We start from the raw sequence: 11,910 nt of genomic DNA, 5'->3' as shown, positions 1-11,910 counted from the left end.
GGAACAATAAAAGGGGAAGGACTCCGGTCGTGTGAACTTCCCCACAGCAGTGACCTGCCGGGACACATTCCTCCTCAGTCAGCATACATTGCTACCCTGAGGCAGTGTTTTAAGCCCTTCAGGGCAGGAGTGGGGTAAACACCCTGCTACAGGGATCATGTGGTCTAAGGGTAACTGCAGCAATGGGAGCTTCCTCACGAGCTGCCCTCAACAGTGTTCAGTCAGCATCTAACTACGGCCTAAGGAGTCTGTCAACATGAGCTGCCTCACAGCAGTGCCCAGTGAGCACCCAGCTATGGGAAAGGGGTGTGAATGGGAACGAGATGAGGAGGTGAGAGGAGTTGGGCAACAGAACTTGTTCTCACCAGTGCTGTGCCAGTGTCCTGCTGGAGGACCTTCTGCAGTCTAGGCTCCCTCAGCCCTACTCCAGCTCTCTGATAGCAGAGGGGAAAGGCCCTGCCAGCATGTGCTGCTGGACAGCTGAGACAGCTGGGGTGGGCATCATATTACACGTCATCATTTCGCCCCTTACCTGGGCGATTATACCCTGGATTGTCCTGGGTGGAAATCTGGTACATAGGAGATGGACCAGAGAAGAGATGGGGAGGCTGAGGCTGACTGTTGTGTATTTGGTTGTCATGGTTTATGTTGCTATGGCAACTGAGTTAGAGTATTATGGTCTGTAAATAAAATGGTGGTTTTGTTAGCTGTCTGCTCTCTGGCCTCAAGTGATTTCTTCCTAAACTGGCTGCCCCCAAGGATACAACAAGTGGCGACGAGGATGGGATTCCGGTGCTGCTCCAGTAACAGAAGGAAGTAGAAGTCAAGGTTGTAGTAACGGGAAACAGAGACAGTGTTGCAGTGAGGCGTCCTGGTATAGTCCCAGACCGCTGCTTTTATTCTCTTTCTTACAGACTGGTTCTCAGCATTACATGATTGACATCACACAGGTTACTTATTACTATATGATTGATACACCTGTTTACTTCATTCTGATTGATTAAGGCTGGCTTTCCTCACCGGCCTCACCAGGCCATTGTCTTGTGTGACTAAGCTAGCATAGCAGAAAGTGCATACTATACTGTTCTAATGAACGGTTCAATGCAGAGACAGTGTGGCTTGCCAGCACTTGTACCTACATCTCACCCTTTTTTGTTTTGTTAACATGACTAATACTACGAGGGGGCCCTGGGTTAGTCCACGGACAGCCCTTAATGAAGAGAGAAACAAATGAGGGGACGCACTGAATGCCGCAGCAAAATAGCACGAGTAACAGTACAGTGAGTCCCCCAAAGGTGACAAGCTGATGTAACCACCCAATGTTAGGAAGCCATGAGGAGAGCCAATCCCACCATCCCGAGAAGGGGTCTGGATTGTATCTGATTTGATCTGTTAAATTTTTAATTATCTTGAGTTGATTTTCAACTGAATGATGATGATCAGAAATATTAAAGCAACACATATCATTAACCTTTTCACATCCATAATGATGCAGCATAAGTAAATAATCTATAGCCGCTCTAATACATGTTCAGCCTGCCGTGATAAAGCTTTGACCTGCCCCCAAGTTATGGCAGTGTTAGGTGTGCCACTCTTTCGGGCCTTGTCAATCTTGTCCACCCTATCCGTCAGGGTTAGACTGAAGTCCGGAATGGGATTCTTTAGCCCCTGATGCCAGGCCATCTCTCCACGGCTTCACAAAGCGAGCGGGAACCCACACAGGGCCGGTTTCAGTTGACACTGCTGCGTAGCCCCGGCCCCAGGTGATGAGTGGCACAGGCAGGCTCCACTCTGGTCCTGGCAACTTGCGATATATCACCTTCGGCGCCAGAAGGGGCTCGGTCTGTCTATAATGGCGCTGGGCTCTAGATAAAAACTGAATATTAAACAAAGTTAAATTCAAATGATTCAGAGTAAACAAGACACGAGCCAGCCATTCTTCCTTATCTGGCAAGGATAGGGGCACTCCTCCTTTTTGTTTTTGTTTAGTAAGGGCCTCCTTTAGGGTGCAGTTAGCCCGCTCAACAATGGCCTGACCCCGGGAATTATAAGGAATGCCGAATTTGTGGAGAATGCCCCACCGGGCACAAAATGCGGCCATGGCGGAGGAACAGTAAGCAGGGCCATTGTCGGTTTTCAACTCAGCGGGGCTGCCCATTACCGCAAAACTGCGAATCAAGTGATTACAAACATGTTTGGTAGCCTCCCCTTTTTGGGCAGTTACCCAAGTGTAACCAGAAAATGTGTCGATGACAACATGCAGGTATTTCCAAGGGGAGAAGGGGGGAAAAAGGGTAACATCCATTTGCCAAAGTTGATTGGCTCCGAGACCACGGGGATTTACCCCTATGGGAGGACCCTGTGGGTTAAGGGTGCATTGAGGACATTGTTGAACAATACCTCGAGCATCAGAAAGAGGGATCTGAAATTGTTTAGCCAATGCCTTGGCATTTTGATGATGTAGGGCATGACTTTCTATAGGAGTACAAGGGAATGCCCTAAGTTGGGCATCCGCCTGGGCATTGCCTTCTGTCAACATGCCAGGGAAAGGTTGGTGGCTTCGAATATGAGCAATAAAAAACTGATCGGTACGGGAATGAATGAGATGTTGCAATGCTAAAAACAAAGCTAGCAAATTTTTATCTAGCGCTGGTGATACATAGCTACCACTAATATTTGAAACAACATTGGCTACATATAAACTGTCAGTGATAATATTAAACGGTTGCATAGAAAAACGATTAAAGGCTAAAATTACTGCAGCCAGCTCAGCACGCTGGGCGGAGCTTTGGGGTAGGGTAAACAGAGAACACCAGTGGGTAGTAGATGGGTCACGCCAAGAGAGAACCCCACGGTGTGGACTTCCGTCCGTAAATACTGTAAGCACATCTGGCAGCGGGGTTGGGGAGAGTAAATAGCAAAAGTTAAGGGGTAATCGCTGAAGTTAAGGGGTCATGCTGAAACGGGGGTCCTTCAAAGTGTGACAGGAGAAGACCCCAGTAAAGGCTGAGCATGCACACTGAACCTCGGGGTTAGTTTCACAAAGAGTTTGCCATAAATGCAAGGGAATTGGAAGAACTATTTCTGCTGGATCAATAGCAAAAAGCACTAATGCACGTTGGCGCCCTTTTGTAATTAGGGAAGCAAGCATGGAGGGAAGGGGAGTAAGGGTATTTGCTGGGGTGTGGGCGAGATAAAGCCATTCAATGATTCGTACCGTCCCAGCCTCAGGTGCTTGAAAGAGGGCAGCACAAGGCTGGGTCACCCCTTGAAGACAAGCGAGACGTGGAGGCTCGTTATCCACGGCACGATCCACCCAAACCTTTGCGAGAGATTGATTTACCTGCTCAATGGCATCTAATTGTGTTTTTGTGAGAGAAATGATATCGGAGGGGTGACGCCCCTGCCGAAGAGCATCAAATAATGGACTTAACATGTTGGTATCAAGGCGATAATAGGGACGTACCCAATTAATAATGCCCAGGACTTGTTGAAGGGTGACGTAATTAATGTTGGTTTTCAAGGCAATTTGCGGGATAATCGGAATGGAATAAGCGGCCATCATTTTGTGGCCCAGATAAAGGAAAGGTTCTATACATTGTACCTTTTCTGGGGCTATTTGAAGGCCGTATTCCTGGAGCATATTTTGCAGGTCAGTTTTCCACGAGGGAGGGAGTTCTGGTCCTGCTATGAGGATATCATCCATATAATGGTAAACCTTAAGCATAGGGTACCGTTTGCGAAAAGGTAAGAGAGACTGATTTACGTAATATTGACAGAGGGTGGGGCTGTTTAGCATACCCTGGGGAAGAACCTTCCAATGATAGCGTTCTGTTGGCTGACTATTATTTAAAACAGGGATAGTAAAGGCAAAGTACTTTCGATCACGGGGGAGGAGAGGAATAGAGAAAAAACAATCCTTAAGATCGATTACTGCTAACTGATAATCATGTGGTATAACATTCGGATTCGGGGTCCCACATTGAAGGGCTCCCATAGGTTCCATAATTTTGTTTATAGCTCGGAGATCATGTAATAATCTCCAGCGTCCAGATTTTTTCTTAATAACAAAGACCGGAGTATTATATGGGCTAGTAGTAGGCTCAATATGTCCCTCGGTTAACTGTTCCTGAACTAATTCTTTAAGGGCTATTAATTTTTCCTGAGGGAGTGGCCATTGTTCAACCCACACTGGGGCGTGGGTTTTCCATTCCAGGGGGAGGGCAGTGTGTGAAGAGCATTGACGTGTCATGGCACAACTAGAGAGGCTCCCAGCTGAGACAATAGGTCTCGCCCCCAGAGATTAAGATCAATTGGCAAAATGCACGGACGAATTTTTGCAACCTCTCGCCCCTCCTCACTATCCCATACTGAGAGCCAATTGGTGCTTTGTCGGGAAGATTGCGGGCCTCCCACTCCCCAAACAGAGGGGGAGACTTCGGAAGGCCAGGAAGGGTCCCAATGCTTTTGTGCAACTACTGAAACATCCGCTCCAGTGTCTAGCAACCCATAGAGCTCCTTACCGTTGATGATATACTTACGGGTCGGCTTGTGGGTTCGAATGTGTTGTAATACTGCAGCAATCTGTGGATGAAAAAGGAGACCTTGCTCCAGATTAACGCGAGTAGAAACAAATCCGCCGGCACGACTCGCTTGGCTGGGTCCGGCCGGCGCTGTGTAAGGTAAGATTAGCAGTTGAGCCCAAGAGTCCCCCGCCTTTAATTTGAGGGGAAGGTGACTCCAAATTTGAACATAGATAATGCCGGTGTAATTAGAATCGATGACTCCAGGCACAATCATAATAGACTGACTACTGGCAGATGAGCGAGGCAAAATTAACCCAAATGTGTCTGGGGGAAGCGGACCAGAAAGCTGCGTAGGCATGAGGAGTACGTCACCAGGGAGAGGGGATTGCATATCTACTGCATTAATAAGATCCAAACCAGCACTGCCTTTTGTGGCTGGTCGAGCAGCTGTGGCAGGCAGGGGTCCCTCCTTTAAACCGGGGCTGAAGGGGGGCCCGGTCGAAAGTTTCCCGAATTATCTGGGGTTGAGGAGCGACATTGATTAGCCCAATGATATCCTTTATTACATTTTGGGCACTTTTTAGAAGGACGGCCCCCGGTGGTGTTAGTTCCGCCCTTATGAGCACCACCTCCTGGGGCCCGGCACTCCTTTTTGAAGTGTCCAGGTCGCTGGCAGTTAAAGCAGTTACCTGTAGGTTTGTTACCTTGACGGATTGCTCCCGCCAACAGTGCCATAGCGTGGGTCTGAGTGCCTACTTCGGCACATGCCTGCAACATGTCAGCGAGTGTGTAATTAGGGCGGTGAATGATAGTTTGGAGAATTTTCCGACAGTCAGCATTGGACTGCTCATACGCTAAGCGTAAAAGGAGTTCCGTCTGAGTGTCCGGATTGTCAATTTGGCGTTGAACAGCCTCCTTGAGGCGATCAACGAAATGATGATAAGGTTCCGTAGCTTGTTGTTTAACATTTGTGAATGATCGAAGGGGCTTGCCAGAGGCTGGAACGCGCCTAAAGGCTCTTTGAATGCACATTGCCGTGCGGTGAAAAGATTCCATGGGCAATATAGATTGTTGTTCCATGGTGGCAAAAGCTCCTGTCCCATATATTTGCTCAGCAGTATTCTGCGCGTTACCGAGTGCTAGGGCTGCCAACCTAAACTCATTATCCCATACCACGTACTGTGCAGGGGAAAGGATCATACGAAATAGATGTTTCCAGTCCTCCGGGATCATAGTATAACTATTAGCGATCCCTTCTATCATACCCTGCACATAAGTGGAACGCAGCCCAGACTCACGTACTGCTTTGTTAAGTTCCCTAAGAATAGAGTACGGGAGGGTGGAGTGCCGAGCTACCACCTCACCTGCCTCATTGGGAGGGTCATAAGACAGGGGAAACATCAAAGGGATTTCTCCCTCCCATTCTTCCAATAAGGGGTCCTGCCCGCTCGCCCGTGCCGCCGCAAGGGCGGCACAGACAGCACCCTGATGAAGGGACTTCTGCCCCAGGGTGTCCACCACTGGTGTAGAAGTTTTTGGTGCTAACAAAGGGGCTGGAGGGAGCACTCGGGGATAGGCAGGAGGTGCCTCCACCGAGAGCAAGGGAGGTGCGGAGGGGGACGCCTCTTTTCGTAATCTCCCCACCGCAGCTGAACAGTGCTGCCACAACAGAATATGTTGGATCTCGGCTCGAGGTTCCCTAAACAATGCCTCTCCGATCTTTATCCAATCGGAGTGATCTAGGGAGCCTCGGTTCGAGTACCATGGGCACTTATACTCAATCACTCGGAGCAATTCCTCCAAGTGCCGTAACGATACTGCAGTACACCAGTCCTGTTTGATAAGCTTCAATAACTCTTTTGCATGATCTTTTTGCTCAATGGATAAATCCCCCCCATACTCACGAGGGAGCGCGTTGCGCTGTGGTGCACCAAGGCTAAGCCAGCCGATGAGTCGGGGGTCCTGTGTCTGGATCACGTCGGGGTCACCAGATGTAGTAACGGGAAACAGAGACAGTGTTGCAGTGAGGCGTCCTGGTATAGTCCCAGACCGCTGCTTTTATTCTCTTTCTTACAGACTGGTTCTCAGCATTACATGATTGACATCACACAGGTTACTTATTACTATATGATTGATACACCTGTTTACTTCATTCTGATTGATTAAGGCTGGCTTTCCTCACCGGCCTCACCGGGCCATTGTCTTGTGTGACTAAGCTAGCATAGCAGAAAGTGCATACTATACTGTTCTAATGAACGGTTCAATGCAGAGACAGTGTGGCTTGCCAGCACTTGTACCTACACAAGGTAAAGAACAAACAAACAAAAAAGCTGCTTCTTTGCACTGACTGTGAAAGTGAAACTAAAAATCATGGCTACTCTGACCAGGCCTCTGGAGCCTTTTGATGAGAATACAGAGCAGTGGCATGTGTATACTGAGCGTTTTGAGCTTTTTTTTATTGCAAATGACATTACAGAAGCAAAGAAGGTGCCAATATTCTTAAGTGTTGTAGGAGCTAAAACCTACTCCCTGCTACACAGCTTACTACACCCTGTTAAGCCAGCAACTAAACCTTACAGTGACATTGTGGAAATCCTGGGGTCCCATTTTTCCCCAAAACCACTGGTAATTGCTGAAAGATATAGGTTCCACAAAAGAGACCAAAAGGAAGATGAAACAGTTGTACAATTTGTAGCCATTCTAAAAAAGCTAGCAGAACACTGTGAATTTAAAGAAATGTTACATGATGCCCTGCGTGACAGGTTAGTGTGTGGCCTGTACAGTGAAGCTATACGGAAGCGCCTACTGACAGAGGCTCAGCTTACCTTACAGAAGGCTGTTGATATTGCTGTCTCCATGGAACTGGCTACAAGGGAGGCACAATACATCGGTGCACCCCCTAGGGTGCAAAAAGTGTCACAAGAACCGACCCACAAAACTGTGCAGAGTCAAGAATGTTACCGCTGTGGTAAGCCAGGACACCAGGCATCAGAATGCTGGTGTAAGGACCTGGTGTGTCGACACTGTGGCAAAAGGGACACATTGAGTGTGCCTGTAAACAAAAGAAAAAGAGGCCTGTGGTCTGGCCGACAAAACGAGGAACCTTGCATACTCTAGAGCAGACCCAGGATGATCAAGGAGACACCTCATCACAAGAGGAAGTGCCACTGCATGTTTTGTCTTTAGCAGCGGGCTCACATGAATACTGGGTAACCCCCTTATTGGAGGGCAAACCTATACGCATGGAACTGGACACCGGTGCAGCTGTCTCGCTGGTCTCTGAGACTGTGTATAAAGAAAAGCTACAGCATCTTCCACTTAAGGCAACAAAAACTGTTCTGAAGACGTATACGGGAGAAGCTGTGCCCATGGTCGGCACTATTGATGTTAAGGTGGCGCTCAATGGACAGGCCGCTAGATTGCCACTGTTTGTGGTGAGAGGTAACTACCCAGCCTTAATGGGTAGGTCTTGGCTTGGGAAGATTCAACTGAACTGGGCAGAAGTGCACCGGATGACTAAAGAAGAAACCAGTCTAACCCCTATACTAAGGAAACATGCTGCTGTTTTTGGAGATGATTTGGGAAGTATGAAGGGAATCACTGTGACATTGAACATTAAACCTGGCAGTCCACCAAAATATCTGAAAGCCCGAACTGTGCCATATGCCATCAGGCCAAAGGTTGAAGCAGACCTGGAGCGCCTGGTCACCAATGGAGTCCTAATACCAGTTACCCATAGCTCATGGGCCACTCCTATCGTTCCAATAGTGAAGAAAGATGGCTCTCCGGATTTGCGGTGATTTTAAAGTCACTGTCAACCCAGTGTTGTGTGCAGAGCACACCCGCTTCCCGCATCGATGACCTCTTCGCAGGCCTGGCTGGGGGACAAAAGTTCAGTAAGATTGATCTGAGTCAAGCATATTTACAGATGCACGTCGATGAAAAGTCCCAAGAGCTGTTGACTATTGTGACTCATAAGGGGCTTTATCGATACTGTCGCCTACCCTTCGAATAACATCGCTCCCGCCTGTTCCAGAGAGCTATGGACCAGATCTTGTGTGGCTTGTCAGGAGTTCAGTGCTATCTGGATGACATCCTGGTCACTGGAAGAAATGAAGAGGATCACTTAAAGAATTTAGAGGCTACCCTACAAAGATTGGAAGAGTATGGCCTACGAGTTCGCAAAGACAAGTGTGAATTCTTCAAGCCCTCTGTTGAATATTTGGGACACATCATCGATTCTGCAGGTCTTCATAAGGCCCCTGCAAAAGTTAAAGCTATTGTGGAGGCTCCCCCACCACGAAATGTAAGCCAGCTGCGCTGTTTCTAGGACTACTGAACTATTATGGAAAGTTCATCTCACAGTTAGCCACACTGCTAAAACCACTTCACGAGCTCCTTGGGCAGAACAAGGCCTGGAAGTGGACTGAAGCCTGTGATGTTGCATTTAACAAAGCTAAGGATGCATTGTTAAATTCTGAAGTTCTAACGCACTTTGATCCATCCTTACCCCTGCAATTGGCCTGCGATGCCTCCCCTTATGGAGTGGGAGGAGTCGTGTCACACATTATGCCTTCGGGAGAAGAGAGACCTATTGCTTTTGCTTCACGCACTCTAAGCAAAGCAGAAACTAACTACGACCAAATCGAACGGGAGGCATTAGGAATTGTTTTTGGAATTCGGAAGTTTCATCAGTACCTCTTTGGGCGAAAGTTTACTCTTCTTACAGACCATCGACCTCTGACGTCAATTTTTGGACCCTACACAGGCGTTCCCCCATTAGCTGCTAGTCGTATGCAACGTTGGGCATTGTTACTTTCAGCACACACATATGAAATTAAATATCGGAAATCCACTCTGCACGGCAATGCAGATGGCCTCTCGAGGTTGCCTTTGCCGGTCAAACATCAAGATAGCGCCCAAAAGGAAATCTTCTACTTTGAACAGGTAGAGAGTACACCCATCACTGCTACTCAGATAAAGAAAGCAACTCGCGTTGACCCAGTATTGTCCCAAGTTATGGACCTGGTGATGCATGGAAAATCTCGACAAACCTCTCGGTCTCATCCGACCTTGTTCCTACATGTCCAAACGGATGGAGTTATCGGTCCAATCTGGTTGTTTGTTGTGGGGGAGACGTGTCATTATTCCACCACCACTGAGATCACAGATGTTAGAACAGCTACATTCCGGTCACTGTGGAATAGTGCGCATGAAGGAAATTGCACGAAGCTATTTTTGGTGGCCTGGATTGGACAGCGCTATTGAAGAGAAGGCAAAAGCTTGTATGTCATGTCAGGGTGTGAGGAATGCACCCCAGTGGGCACCCTACACCCATGGGACTGGCCTGAAAACCCGTGGCAACGTATTCACGTTGACTTTGCGGGCCCCTTGAAGGAAGCATGTTCTTGGTGGCAATAGATGCCCATTCTAAATGGCCAGAAGTCTCTATAATGCAGTCCACTTCTGCAGAGAGTACTATCCAAAAACTACGAGGACTCTTTAGTCGTTTTGGTCTGCCAGAACAACTTGTGAGCGACAACGGACCGCAGTTCGTTTCTCAGGAGTTTCAAAATTTTATGAAGGCAAATGGGATACACCACATCACGTCAGCACCATATCATCCGTCCACCAACGGACTAGCTGAAAGATTTGTGCAGACAATGAAAAACGCTTTGAAATCAGCAAGGGGACAACACTCCATTCAAAAGCGTCTTGATATCTTCTTACTTTCCTACAGAAACACCCCTCATGCTACGACCCAGGCATCCCCAGCCTTTCTAATGTTGGGACGACAGCTGCGCACTTGCTTTGATCTGCTGAAACCTTCTGAACCCCGACAAACTGTGCAACATCAGCAGCAATATCAAGTCATCAGACGGGCACCCAGAGCAAAAGACCGAACCTTTAGCCCAGGACAGCCAGTTTTGGCTCGGAATTATACTTCCAGAGCTAAATGGGTCCCAGCCACAGTCATCACTCAAACAGGACCTGTTTCCTACACAGTCCGGACTGCAGAGAATGTTACCTGGAGGCGACATGTAGATCAGCTGTTGCCAGGTCATGCCAGTCCTCAGGACCCATCTGCAGTTGAGGGGTCTGACTTCACCTCTTCTGGTGAGGCACCGAATCACGAGTCACCTGTTCCTGACTGTTCTCCTCCATTACTGCCGGCGGCTGAGATACCCCTTTGCCCAGCACGAGCTGATACCACCTCCTCACCCGTTCGTGCTGCGGACCCTGAGCCCCTAGTGCTTTCAGGTGCAATAACACCAGAAGTTCGCCGTAATCCACCTAGAGACAGAAGGCCTCCTCATCGGCTGGATCTCTAGCTAGGGCGAACCCACGGTTATGGGGCAAAATAATCCCCAGGGTTTAGCCGGGAATGGAGGCAGTCTACCCTCCTTCTCTAGTCTAGTGTGTGTTTGTTTGTTTTTATTTAGGGGATGTTCTTATTAGGGGGGGAGGAATATGTTGTGTATTTGGTTGTCATGGTTTATGTTGCTATGGCAACTGAGTTAGAGTATTATGGTCTGTAAATAAAATGGTGGTTTTGTTAGCTGTCTGCTCTCTGGCCTCAAGTGATTTCTTCCTAAACTGCCTCACAGCAGTGCCCAGTGAGCACCCAGCTATGGGAAAGGGGTGTGAATGGGAACGAGATGAGGAGGTGAGAGGAGTTGGGCAACAGAACTTGTTCTCACCAGTGCTGTGCCAGTGTCCTGCTGGAGGACCTTCTGCAGTCTAGGCTCCCTCAGCCCTACTCCAGCTCTCTGATAGCAGAGGGGAAAGGCCCTGCCAGCATGTGCTGCTGGACAGCTGAGACAGCTGGGGTGGGCATCATATTACACGTCATCATTTCGCCCCTTACCTGGGCGATTATACCCTGGATTGTCCTGGGTGGAAATCTGGTACATAGGAGATGGACCAGAGAAGAGATGGGGAGGCTGAGGCTGACCATAAGAGCTCACTGCCAAAGGAAAGGGAAAAGAACCATGAGAGAACCATGGCTTCGCAGCTCAGTCGCAGAACAGACTGACTGACACACGCCAGGGAGAATCAGGAGGTGTTCAATGGACAGGCCTTGACAATGCGTTACAGCTCAGCCACGGTACCAAAACGATGTTGTTATTCTACTGGGTTAAAGTGGAGAATTTTGTCTCATTGCCGCCTTCCTAGACATGTCCCAAGTCAGGTCAAAATCAAGCTGCTGCCACAGTGATCTCTCCACGCTGCCCTTGTCGGCTCCTCACAGAGCGTCATCCAAACCATTCCTGCCACACCAATCTCTGCTACAAAAATCACCCCAACACCTCCATACAATGTGACTAACAGCTGCCTCCCATAATACAATTCTGCTCTTCCACAGCCCCGCCCTCAGTCAGGG

Source organism: Mauremys reevesii, linkage group 1 (assembly GCF_016161935.1).
Source record: "Mauremys reevesii isolate NIE-2019 linkage group 1, ASM1616193v1, whole genome shotgun sequence".
In the NCBI taxonomy this organism is placed as follows: domain Eukaryota; kingdom Metazoa; phylum Chordata; order Testudines; family Geoemydidae; genus Mauremys; species Mauremys reevesii.
This window is presented reverse-complemented; position numbering follows the sequence as displayed.